Here is a 13,484-nt window from a genome sequence, read left to right as displayed (position 1 = left end):
CGTCACCAGCCCCCATTCACTTGCCATTTTAAACAGCGACAATGGAACCAGTGAATCTTTTCACAATTACGTCCTTTTCGGAAGAAAAAAAAAACAATTGCGAGTTAAAAAGGGTCTTAATTCTTTTAACTCAGATAGAGTTGTAAATTTAAATCTTCTTCCAGGGGGTATTATTAAGGGTAAAGTGCAAGCGTCCATGAAAAAGAAAGTATATGATGTCAAGGTGAGTTGACAGGGACAGCTAGGTGTTGTTAGGAATCCTGGCTCTTAACGTTATATACCACTTTCAGTGGCTTTTCATTAACCTTGGGTGAAGACTGTCAGAGATTTATTTTGTTGGCAAATTGTTTTTTCTGACGTTTGATGTGATACAATACAGATATGACAGACTTGATCCAAAGCGAACTTTCAGTCATACCTGGACCATAGCCTACCTTACTGCAGTTGCATATCCATCCATCCATCCATCCATCCATCCATCCATCCATCCATCCATCCATTTAATCATAAATGCAACAGCTGTAATATGCATTAGGCTATGGACCAGGGCTAGCTTTCAGTGTACCATGATCTTTATGGTTGTTGCCACCACATTCCCTGGCCTTTCATATCATATATATGTAAAGGACGGCAAATGTCAAAAACTGATTTATGGCACCCATAAAACCATGATTTATTGCACCCCCCATAAAACTTTATGACACCCCCATAAAACCATTCATAACCTACCCCTTTGAAGTAAGCCCCGCCCCCTTCCGCATTCATAGCCAATCAGAAACCGTTATTTTGAATTAAGCCCCACCCACTTTCCGACTTCTTAACCAATCAGAAGCCAAGGACAGCTCCTGTCAAAATTGATTGATGACATCCTGCACCCCCCTCCCCACCCCCTCATCGTCCTAGCCAATCAGAAGCCGAGGACAGCTCCTGTCAAAATTGATTGATGACCTTCTGCATCCCACAACAACAAGCACATGTTTTCCGGATCCCCCCACCCTTCTGCACCCCTTCAACAAACATATGATTCCGGTCACCCCCCTAACACCCCCCATCAATTGTATACGTACTTCCTTTGACCCCCCACCAACAGCTTTGTTGTCTGAGAGGAAACTCTCTCAACAGTTCTACCAGCTGATAACAATATTTCGGCATCCTCATGTTAATAAACTTTTTTTTATCTTACAGGAAGGATCCTACCAGCTTTTGAAGTCTTGCAGGAAGCGCGCCCCTGTATGCGAATACTGATAATGCTCCCCACTTTGAAGTATAAAGTGTATCAAACGTGGGAAACGGCGACCCCCCTCAATACCACGGCCAAACTTCACACCCGGGAACCCCCTCTATCGGGCATGTGCGTGCGTGAATGTAAAATAGGACGAGGCTCTCTTATTCGAGTTAAAGTGTTGTGAATATTTAAAACATGTTTTCCATTTGTTTCATGTTTTTTAAAATAAATAAAAGAAACTTACCGGTGTTTCAGAATTTGAAGTCGCGTCTCATTCAATGGGTTTTTTATAAAAATAAATAAAAATAAAATAAAAAATAAAATGGCGTCTGTCTCTAACCGTTGGAGTTGGAAATACAGGCGTAAAAATAGATTATTCGTGCGTAAAGCGCGGTTATTTAGCCCATTTTAGAACCGTGTCATTCTTTTTCTTAGACTAAAAAACTTGTGTGTGACTATGTAAAAAGCTAAAGGGGCCGGCTTGAGAGTTGTGACTCCCTCAAGCCGCGGTAAACGGCGCCATCTAAACGGCAAAGGATGTTACTGCATATGGTCATGGGTTTTCTTTTTCAAATATAAATAAAAATAAATGAGGCGACGTTTGTACTTTTTCTTTTTTTTAGATTAAATACCACGTGGTATTAGGGTGGGATGGATTTAAAGCAGTGGGTGTGTTTTTAGACTGACTAACGGGAGAGATTCAATTTTCTTTTTTCATTTGAGTCGTGACAGCTGAAACAAAATGTCTGACCCCAACCACCGTGTAATAGGCGAGACTAGCGTTCTTATGCAGGTGTTGAACCCGCAGAGGACGCCTCGTAAACATAGAATGTTTTTACGTCGTGTTCAAAAACCTGCTGAAGGGGTTTTGGAGAAGAAGTGGCCGCTGAATGGAGCATTTTGGGGGTACCGTTTTTTGTACGAGATGGGTGAATTGTGCGTTTTTTGGAATATGATGGTATCAAGACAACGCCGGCGACTGGCTTTGGCACTCTGAATTCAAACGACTGGGGCGTGATCAACGAACTTATCCCCAGGAACTTCAAAGAGTACACAACAATGCATTCGGATCAGCTCGGACAGTCTGGTGAGATTCTGTGTTTTACATGGGTTAGTAGAACAGCACCAAACGGGCGATGGTACTTTCGAGTAAAGTTCGAGCATGTCAAAAGAGAAGAAGAATGTCCGACAAAATCCACGGGGGGATGTAGGGAGCCCGAGCATATGTATTTTACGTTGGAATCATTCAATACAGAATGTGGTGTTTTTTATCAAATTGTAAGCGTACCATGGTCTGAATGGCGGAACCACATGCTGAGCGAGTCTGAGAGAATTTCTACCTTGTATTCTAATAGTAGATTGTGGCGGAATCTCATCGGGGTGAGAAAAACTCTAAAATTTGATTAACCACAGTCCGGCGACATCCCCCCTCCCTCCCTCTACCCCCATACCCTCCTCCTCACACCCGACCTACCTTTTCCCGCCCCTACGAGCATAAAAATAGTACGTACCCCCCAACAAGGTATTAGCCGTCTACAGTCGTCTGACTCGCAGCAAGAAATGCCTCCGACCATGCCCCCCACCGCTGAACGAAAAGGAAGCACACCGGCATCATCGCAGCCAACTTCTCCGCTGCTATTCCCTACATACAGCGAAGGTACGCGTTCTTGCTTCGTTCCTCCTCCAATCCTAATTACCTCTAGCCCCATTTGCTCTGACATTGAAGAAAACGAGGCAGATGTTACCTTTCTCGAAGGACCCGTACAGCGAGGAGGTGGCGCGATGGACGTCCCTCCGGGTCTCCATACAACCGGACTTTACCACGTTGTGAGCACCGCCGAGCCATACCATATTAGTATGGCGGTAGTCCACAGAGACGAGTCGAATGGCGGGGATGACCGTCCGTCGACGTCGGCAGATTGTTACGGAGGTCTGACATCGTTACAACCGATGCAGGGGGAGGAGGAGGAGGAAGAGCCCGGCGTCTGCTGCAACGTTGAGGCGATCGATGACGTCAGCGCGGTGCCTGAAAAAGAGAATCTTCTTCTGCCGTTCGCGCAGACGCATTCCCACAAGAGAGAATATTACAAGGCCGCTTCTGTCAAAATTTGATGGATGACATTCTTAATTAGATTAGGGGGGTCATGTATGGGTCATGACCCCTCCCTAATGAAGATTAATGACCCTTTAATGACTTCCAGATGTCATATAATGAGGGTTAATGACCTTTAATGACTTCCTGATGTCATTTAATGAAGATTAATGACCCTTAATGACTTCCTGATGTCATTTAATGAAGATTAATGACCCTTAATGACTTCCTGATGTCATTTAATGAAGATTAATGACCCTTAATGACTTCCTGATGTCATTTAATGAAGATTAATGACCCTTTAATGACTTCCAGATGTCATATAATGAGGGTTAATGACCTTTAATGACTTCCGGATGTCATTTAATGAGGGTTAATGACCTTTAATGACTTCCTGATGTCGTTTAATGAGGATGAATGACCTTTAATGACTTCCGGATGTCGTATAATGAAGATGAATGACCTTTAATGACTTCCGGATGTCGTTTAATGAAGATGAATGACCTTTAATGACTTCCAGGTGTTATATAATGAAGATGAATGACCCTTAATGACTTCCTGATGTCATTTAATGAAAATTAATGACCCCTTAATGAAGATGGATGATGTGTAGGTGGTGTTCCTACCTGTTTTTGCAGATATCATGGCTGACCCGGGTTCAAATGCTAATTGTTTGGTTAACTTCCGGATCCGGTGCACGCCCCCCTAGATTGAGTGAATAATGAATAATAATGAGATTGAATGACGTGATCAGAGGGATATGGTTTAGTATGGGTAAAACCGCCGGGGGAAAAGTACTAGCCATTTCTATTATGGTGAAGGGGGAAAAAGCATGCGCAAACACGGCTCAAAGAGTGTATTTTAGAGGTTGTAAAACAAGAAGTATAAGGTAAGGTTAAACTGTGATACGCTGGTTGGTATTATGAAATTAAAAAACTCTAACATGAAGTTATACATTATATGTAAAAATGTTGTAAGAGTCGTTCGTGACTGCTGGGGTTGAATCTGAAAATAAACGGATAAAACTATATAATTTCCCCTTACTGATATAGTTACTATCTGACATTTTTGTTCAATATTCCTGTGAGTAGGGGGGAAGCAGATGCAGTCAAAGATTCATGGGGAGGTCAAATGTATGTCTGTGCTTGTGTGTGCGTACGCGCATGTATGGCTGCATGGGGGTCAAAGAAGTGTGAGGACAGACGGGCGGCTGAAGAAGTGTGAGGTTAGACGGTGGCTATAATGTTGTTAGTTTGAAAAGACAACACTTCCTAAAACATATTACAAAAATATGCATCGACTTAGATCTGATTCTATTTATAATGATAATTTTATGTAGAAATTGGTGAAAAGCCATCATCAGCGATAGTCTCCTTACCCCTGCGAGGACAGCGGCTGCTGGTCATAAAATTAAGGCTGAAGGAGGAGGAAGAGAAAATATCGGGGGGTTCCTCCTATCTTGGTTAAAATGAGCGCCATTTTTGGTCTGAGAAAGGCGATTGTTCAATATTCCTGTGAGTAGGGGGAAGCAGAGGCAGTCAAAGATTCACGGGGAGGTCAAATGTATGTCTGAGGGGCCTGTGTATGCGTGTGTGCGTTTGCATGAGAGCTGAACAGTGTAAGATTAAACGGTAACTGTAATGTTGGTTTTCAAGAAGAGATTTCCAAAACTGCTTCTTTAAAAAAACATCTACACAGATATCCATTTATGATAGTTTTATGCAGCAACCGTTAGTTGAAACATCCTAGCTAACATTTTCTCAAGGATTTGAAAAGTGGTGACAAGTGAAAACTAATTAAGCTTACCTATAGGCGTAACGGTGTGTGGCTTTGAGTCCATCACATACATGCTCTGCATAGAGCATATATGCGTAGCAGCGAGGTATGCGTAGCAGAAAGGGGAGATGTCCCTACACTCGTGAGAATTTTCTGAGGCTTGTTGGAGACACTAGGACTCTGTCACAGTTTGAGTGTGTGTGTTTCAATGACCATAATTGTTGGGGGGCTGGTGGATATGAGCGAGGGGGTTGGTTAGACGTCTGCCAGCGTGCTCTCCTTGGGATATTTTCTCAAATACTAAAACCCAAATGCCAATCCTCTGAACCGAATGACCAGTTGTCTAAACACATTGAATAAATGTAACCCCTCATTTTCCAATGCCATAAAAACATTTTACATGAAGACACAATTCACAAATTGCTCTCATGCGATACAAAATGTTTACCACAAGTCAACAATATTTGAACACAACGGACTTAACTGGCGTTCACACAACAACTCAAAAATTGAATACACTTGTTGCTAATGATGTGACCACACCTATAAACTCAAGTTCAGAGTGTACAGTTTGCTGGAGAGTCCAAACAAGCGCAATGGATAGAGGCAGAGCCAGAGGAAGAGGAATTAGAGGAGGGAGAGGAGCAGGTCGAGCAATGCAAAAGTTATAAAATAGTAACATGGAATGGTAAGGGTAGTCGTAAACACGAAAATAAAAATAATAATTTAACTATCTTATTACAGTCTTTCTCAATTGCTAATACACATTTCTTGAAACCTGTACCCATTTTCTCAAAACCGTAAACACAAACACAAAAATTCAAACAATTTTCACAAAAGCCGTGACTTTTCACTTCAAAACCTATTATCCGGTATTCAAATCCGAACAATATATTCAGATCATACACACAGTAAGTCAAAATCTATTCACCATGAGAGCATTTGTTAGACACGACATAAAATAATCTAACACAGAGCATCCAGGGTAGGTAGTCAACAGAGGTTTATTTTACATGCATGAACAAACATAGTTTTGGCACTAGACAAATTACTAACCAAGTTAAAATTATGGTGAATTCAAATGAAATAGAAAGGGTGTATGAAAATAAATTCCTTGGAGTAGTTATTGATGATAAATTATGTTGGAAGCCACATGTAGAAAATGTTAAAAGGAAAATGTCAAAAATCATCGGGATACTCTATAAAACTAAGGATGTCCTGAACATGAACTCATTATATATATTATATAGTTCATTATTATTACCATATTTGACCTATTGTGTGGAAATCTGGGGGGCTGCATATAAAACAAACACTAACTCTGTTTTCAATTTGCAAAAAAGAGCCATAAGGATTATTAATCGTTCAAAATATACAGAATCAACACATCCATTATTTATCAAATTAAATACAATGACATTTTATGACTTGGTTGAGTTTAAAATAGCACAAATAATGTACAAAGTATATAACAATCTACTCTGCTATATTACTCAGACATTGTTTGAAAATAGACACAGTCCTTATGATATAAGGGGTACAAGTGTGTACAAAAAACCCAAAACAAGAACAAATATTAAGCAAAGGTGTGTTTCTGTAAAAGGTGTTAATTTGTGGAATAATCTGGGAATTGACTTGAAAAGATGTGACTCACTTGTTGAGTTAAAAAAAAAATGTTTAAATGCAAAGTTAAAAAAAAATACTTTTGTCAAATAAGAGCATGAAAATTGTATATAATGAGTATGAGTATATGATTTATAAATGTATTATGGTATATGTTTAGGAATTTCATGTATATATGTTGCTGGATAATGCACGCATCATTTTATTTTTAAAAATATTAACCTAGTATTGTATCAATAATGAAATAAGTTTAAATGTATAATGTATGAGGGGTAGGACTAAATAAGTTAACTTCTTCCTACTCCCTTTTGAACATGTAAACTATGATGAGTTTGTTTTTTCTTTTCTTCTTTTCTTTTTTTAACTTTTGTTTCTCTGCTGTTTGTTTTTATGTTCAATAATTCAATCAAAAAACGTGATAGAGTCAAAATGGGTACTTTTAACAAAAAAACATGCATTAGTCTTAGGGCAAAATAATTTAGGAATAGTGTGAAATGTGGTTAAGTTTTATCCAAAAAGAGTGGATGAGTTTTGAGAATTGGGTCTAAGCCTGAACCGTGTGTAAGGTTTGGTCAAAAAAGTGTTTCATTCCAGAAATTAGTCTCGGAAACTGAGAATTTGCTTCATCGAACGGGGTTTGGTGTTTTAGCAACTGATAAAAACTGTTAAGTTAAAAGCGGACATGACAATACAATAACCACACATAACAAAATCAGAACAACCCTATCTCAATTGTAAATAATACATTCAAATATTCACACCAACTTCTAGGCCGTGGGGTGAACCCCAAAAAAGTGCCTAGAAAATGAGTTTCGCTCCACTGTCTGGGCACTACTTGTTCAATGCATTTTTTGATAGATAATACCCTTCTGAACTTTGGGTTAAAAGTTCACCCAATGTTTTCCTGCCCCAATTTTGTCACAAGCCAGAAATGCATATATAGGTAAATAACAAAAAACGAAAATCTTGTGCTGCAGTTTTTGGTTGTAAAACGTCTTACATTAAATTTGGCAACAGAAAATCATTCCCAGATGTTATAAATACATGTACCTAACATCAGAAACAAGTATTGGTGGTTTGGTGCAATCATGTGAATTTAGATAATTAAATATATTAAATTTGTGCCAAAAAAACAAAAAACGCTTCAACTAGAAGTGAAACCAGCACACAGATGTTACATTTAGCTATGTTTATGTTTCATATATGAAAACAATTCACAACCTATTACGTAATGAAAGGTACACAAGAAGCAGCATACATCGGCCAAAAATACTACCATGCACCACAAACCTGGAACAAGGCAAAATGGACTAGATGGAAATAGATGCATTCAGAGCCCAGATTATTATAACATATAGAATATTTATTAAAGTATCAGATTGTGTCATCACAGCATGTCATTTATACCCCCCGTCCCCTACCCAAAAAATATTAATAAAAATAATAATAATAATAAAATAAAAATCAAATGTGCATTCACAATAAAACCTTTGGAACTTCATTGGAACAGCTCTCTTTTATTTTTTTGGCAGACCAATTTAACAAAGGTCTGTGTTGTGGAAAAATGGAATACAGACATTTTAATTTTTGCTTGAAAAGTGTTAAAATGGAGAGTTAACATCTTGATAATGAAACAAACAAAATGGCAGATTTTACATAGATTTTACAGCCCTGCACTGTAAAGTGTCCTCGTATGCCCTGTCATTTTACAACCTGATGTTGTACCAGCCATGTGTTAGTGTCACTTTCTTGGCTTACATCAGTAGACTCAGTAGTTGATGTATCTGATGAGTGAGGTACCCTGTCTAAAAGTTTGTCAGTTGTTGGTAATGTCTCTACAAAAACCATTTCAGAGTTGTTGCTGGAAAGGGGTTTGAAAAACCAGATGGGGGAAATCACGCCTCAATCTTCGTTTCAGTATATCCTGCCTGAAATAGAAAATTGAAGGGGAAGATGAGCACAAGATACACATATTCACATCACACTAGGGCTGCTCTATTATGGAAAAAAATAATCATCACAATTATTTTGGTAATAATTGAAATCAAGATTATTCTAAACAATTATATTTTGTTCAAATCAAGAAAATATTTCAACATTTGAAAATAAGACAATCACAATCATATGAAACTATAATTATGTAAGTTGCTTTTGGATCCAACAAAATTTGTAATATATTATTATTATTATTATTATGACGTTAGCAAAAATTTGAAGTTGGGGTGCAGTGTGTGTGTGCAGTAAGCTAGTTTTGACATGGGTGTGTGGTAAAATAACTCGTGTGGGCGTGCCACAACTCAAAATTAGTATTATTAGTGCTGCAGCTATCGAATATTTTGGTATTTGGATATCCTACTGAAAATTCTAGTGAATAATCGTATATTTGGATAGAAATACAAATATACCTATAGGCCTATATACTTTCTTGGTCAAAGAACAATTATAAATACAGAAGACAAAAAAACACATTTGCATGTATAATTAACAACCAACTGGTTTTCATTTTTAGAGAATCAATTTTATTTATTTATTTATTTTTTACTTAAATTGAGCTTGTCAGCAAACTATTTTTCTCTGAAACAGTGAGATTTTAGACAAATCTCTCCCCATAGATTTCATAAATGTGTTTCAATGTGAAGATTTATATGTTACCTGTAGTCTGAAGCATCAAGATCCCCGTGTTTATTAACACTGTTCACAAACCCCTTAGCTTGTCCATTCTCATCACATCTTTGTCAACTATAATCCTTTGACGGATTACTTGTTCACATACTGTTGCAAACTCCTGTCCGTGCGATGGAGGAAATTTTTCCATACCAGATCGGTCGTGGCCCGATATAATAATTTTTTGCTAGGTTAAGTTTTAAGGCTATAGTTTAGTAAAAACGCGAGCTGCTGAATGATTTATCGAGTGAATCCAACAGTTGTTACCAAACTCGAGTTACCTGTGCCCATCAGAGTCATAATATAGTCACAGCTACACACTCCCTTTTCCCCAAACTCTCTCTCATCAACCTCAACAAACACTTTACTTTACTTAAATCTTTGATGTGCATATACTGTAAAGAGGTGATGTGACAATAACACTTATAATGTAATTCTTTTTTGTCTAAAGGCGGGTTGGTTGCTGTTGACTTTAAGAACCTTGTGTAATCTCTGAAACAAAACTGCACCTCCATTGTGACACAGTCTTTTGTCTTGAATATGCAGAAGAATGGAACAGTCTTTCTTCATCTCAGCGGCCTGCAGCAACCAACCCGCCTTTAGACAAAAAAGAATTACATTATAAGTGTTATTGTCACATCACCTCTTTACAGTATATGCACATCAAAGATTTAAGTAAAGTAAAGTGTTTGTTGAGGTTGATGAGAGAGAGTTTGGGGAAAAGGGAGTGTGTAGCTGTGACTATATTATGACTCTGATGGGCACAGGTAACTCGAGTTTGGTAACAACTGTTGGATTCACTCGATAAATCATTCAGCAGCTCGCGTTTTTACTAAACTATAGCCTTAAAACTTAACCTAGCAAAAAATTATTATATCGGGCCACGACCGATCTGGTATGGAAAAATTTCCTCCATCGCACGGACAGGAGTTTGCAACAGTATGTGAACAAGTAATCCGTCAAAGGATTATAGTTGACAAAGATGTGATGAGAATGGACAAGCTAAGGGGTTTGTGAACAGTGTTAATAAACACGGGGATCTTGATGCTTCAGACTACAAGTAACATATAAATCTTCACATTGAAACACATTTATGAAATCTATGGGGAGAGATTTGTCTAAAATCTCACTGTTTCAGAGAAAAATAGTTTGCTGACAAGCTCAATTTAAGTAAAAAATAAATAAATAAATAAAATTGATTCTCTAAAAATGAAAACCAGTTGGTTGTTAATTATTACATGCAAATGTGTTTTTTTGTCTGCTGTATTTATAATTGTTCTTTGACCAAGAAAGTATATAGGCCTATAGGTATATTTGTATTTCTATCCAAATATACGATTATTCACTAGAATTTTCAGTAGGATATCCAAATACCAAAATATTCGATAGCTGCAGCACTAATAATACTAATTTTGAGTTGTGGCACGCCCACACGAGTTATTTTACCACACACCCATGTCAAAACTAGCTTACTGCACACACACACTGCACCCCAACTTCAAATTTTTGCTAACGTCATAATAATAATAATAATAATAATAATAATAATAATAATATATTACAAATTTTGTTGGATCCAAAAGCAACTTACATAATTATAGTTTCATATGATTGTGATTGTCTTATTTTCAAATGTTGAAATATTTTCTTGATTTGAACAAAATATAATTGTTTAGAATAATCTTGATTTCAATTATTACCAAAATAATTGTGATGATTATTTTTTTCCATAATAGAGCAGCCCTAGTGTGATGTGAATATGTGTATCTTGTGCTCATCTTCCCCTTCAATTTTCTATTTCAGGCAGGATATACTGAAACGAAGATTGAGGCGTGATTTCCCCCATCTGGTTTTTCACACCCCTTTCCAGCAACAACTCTGAAATGGTTTTTGTAGAGACATTACCAACAACTGACAAACTTTTAGACAGGGTACCTCACTCATCAGATACATCAACTACTGAGTCTACTGATGTAAGCCAAGAAAGTGACACTAACACATGGCTGGTACAACATCAGGTTGTAAAATGACAGGGCATACGAGGACACTTTACAGTGCAGGGCTGTAAAATCTATGTAAAATCTGCCATTTTGTTTGTTTCATTATCAAGATGTTAACTCTCCATTTTAACACTTTTCAAGCAAAAATTAAAATGTCTGTATTCCATTTTTCCACAACACAGACCTTTGTTAAATTGGTCTGCCAAAAAAATAAAAGAGAGCTGTTCCAATGAAGTTCCAAAGGTTTTATTGTGAATGCACATTTGATTTTTATTTTATTATTATTATTATTTTTATTAATATTTTTTGGGTAGGGGACGGGGGGTATAAATGACATGCTGTGATGACACAATCTGATACTTTAATAAATATTCTATATGTTATAATAATCTGGGCTCTGAATGCATCTATTTCCATCTAGTCCATTTTGCCTTGTTCCAGGTTTGTGGTGCATGGTAGTATTTTTGGCCGATGTATGCTGCTTCTTGTGTACCTTTCATTACGTAATAGGTTGTGAATTGTTTTCATATATGAAACATAAACATAGCTAAATGTAACATCTGTGTGCTGGTTTCACTTCTAGTTGAAGCGTTTTTTGTTTTTTTGGCACAAATTTAATATATTTAATTATCTAAATTCACATGATTGCACCAAACCACCAATACTTGTTTCTGATGTTAGGTACATGTATTTATAACATCTGGGAATGATTTTCTGTTGCCAAATTTAATGTAAGACGTTTTACAACCAAAAACTGCAGCACAAGATTTTCGTTTTTTGTTATTTACCTATATATGCATTTCTGGCTTGTGACAAAATTGGGGCAGGAAAACATTGGGTGAACTTTTAACCCAAAGTTCAGAAGGGTATTATCTATCAAAAAATGCATTGAACAAGTAGTGCCCAGACAGTGGAGCGAAACTCATTTTCTAGGCACTTTTTTGGGGTTCACCCCACGGCCTAGAAGTTGGTGTGAATATTTGAATGTATTATTTACAATTGAGATAGGGTTGTTCTGATTTTGTTATGTGTGGTTATTGTATTGTCATGTCCGCTTTTAACTTAACAGTTTTTATCAGTTGCTAAAACACCAAACCCCGTTCGATGAAGCAAATTCTCAGTTTCCGAGACTAATTTCTGGAATGAAACACTTTTTTGACCAAACCTTACACACGGTTCAGGCTTAGACCCAATTCTCAAAACTCATCCACTCTTTTTGGATAAAACTTAACCACATTTCACACTATTCCTAAATTATTTTGCCCTAAGACTAATGCATGTTTTTTTGTTAAAAGTACCCATTTTGACTCTATCACGTTTTTTGATTGAATTATTGAACATAAAAACAAACAGCAGAGAAACAAAAGTTAAAAAAGAAAAGAAGAAAAGAAAAAACAAACTCATCATAGTTTACATGTTCAAAAGGGAGTAGGAAGAAGTTAACTTATTTAGTCCTACCCCTCATACATTATACATTTAAACTTATTTCATTATTGATACAATACTAGGTTAATATTTTTAAAAATAAAATGATGCGTGCATTATCCAGCAACATATATACATGAAATTCCTAAACATATACCATAATACATTTATAAATCATATACTCATACTCATTATATACAATTTTCATGCTCTTATTTGACAAAAGTAATTTTTTTTAACTTTGCATTTAAACATTTTTTTTTTAACTCAACAAGTGAGTCACATCTTTTCAAGTCAATTCCCAGATTATTCCATAAATTAACACCTTTTACAGAAACACACCTTTGCTTAATATTTGTTCTTGTTTTGGGTTTTTTGTACACACTTGTACCCCTTATATCATAAGGACTGTGTCTATTTTCAAACAATGTCTGAGTAATATAGCAGAGTAGATTGTTATATACTTTGTACATTATTTGTGCTATTTTAAACTCAACCAAGTCATAAAATGTCATTGTATTTAATTTGATAAATAATGGATGTGTTGATTCTGTATATTTTGAACGATTAATAATCCTTATGGCTCTTTTTTGCAAATTGAAAACAGAGTTAGTGTTTGTTTTATATGCAGCCCCCCAGATTTCCACACAATAGGTCAAATATGGTAATAATAATGAAC

General features: G+C 36.7%; 1 protein-coding gene across 2 annotated transcripts in view; it reads left to right on the top strand.

The window, feature by feature from the left end:
• Positions 1 to 13,484, top strand: part of scai (suppressor of cancer cell invasion) — an 836,016-nt gene that overhangs the window by 327,892 nt on the left and 494,640 nt on the right. The window lies entirely within an intron of this gene.

The sequence above is a fragment of the Festucalex cinctus genome, chromosome 15 (assembly GCF_051991245.1).
Source record: "Festucalex cinctus isolate MCC-2025b chromosome 15, RoL_Fcin_1.0, whole genome shotgun sequence".
NCBI lineage: Eukaryota > Metazoa > Chordata > Actinopteri > Syngnathiformes > Syngnathidae > Festucalex > Festucalex cinctus.
Note: the sequence above shows the minus strand (reverse complement) of the source record. Positions and strands in the feature narration are given on the sequence as shown.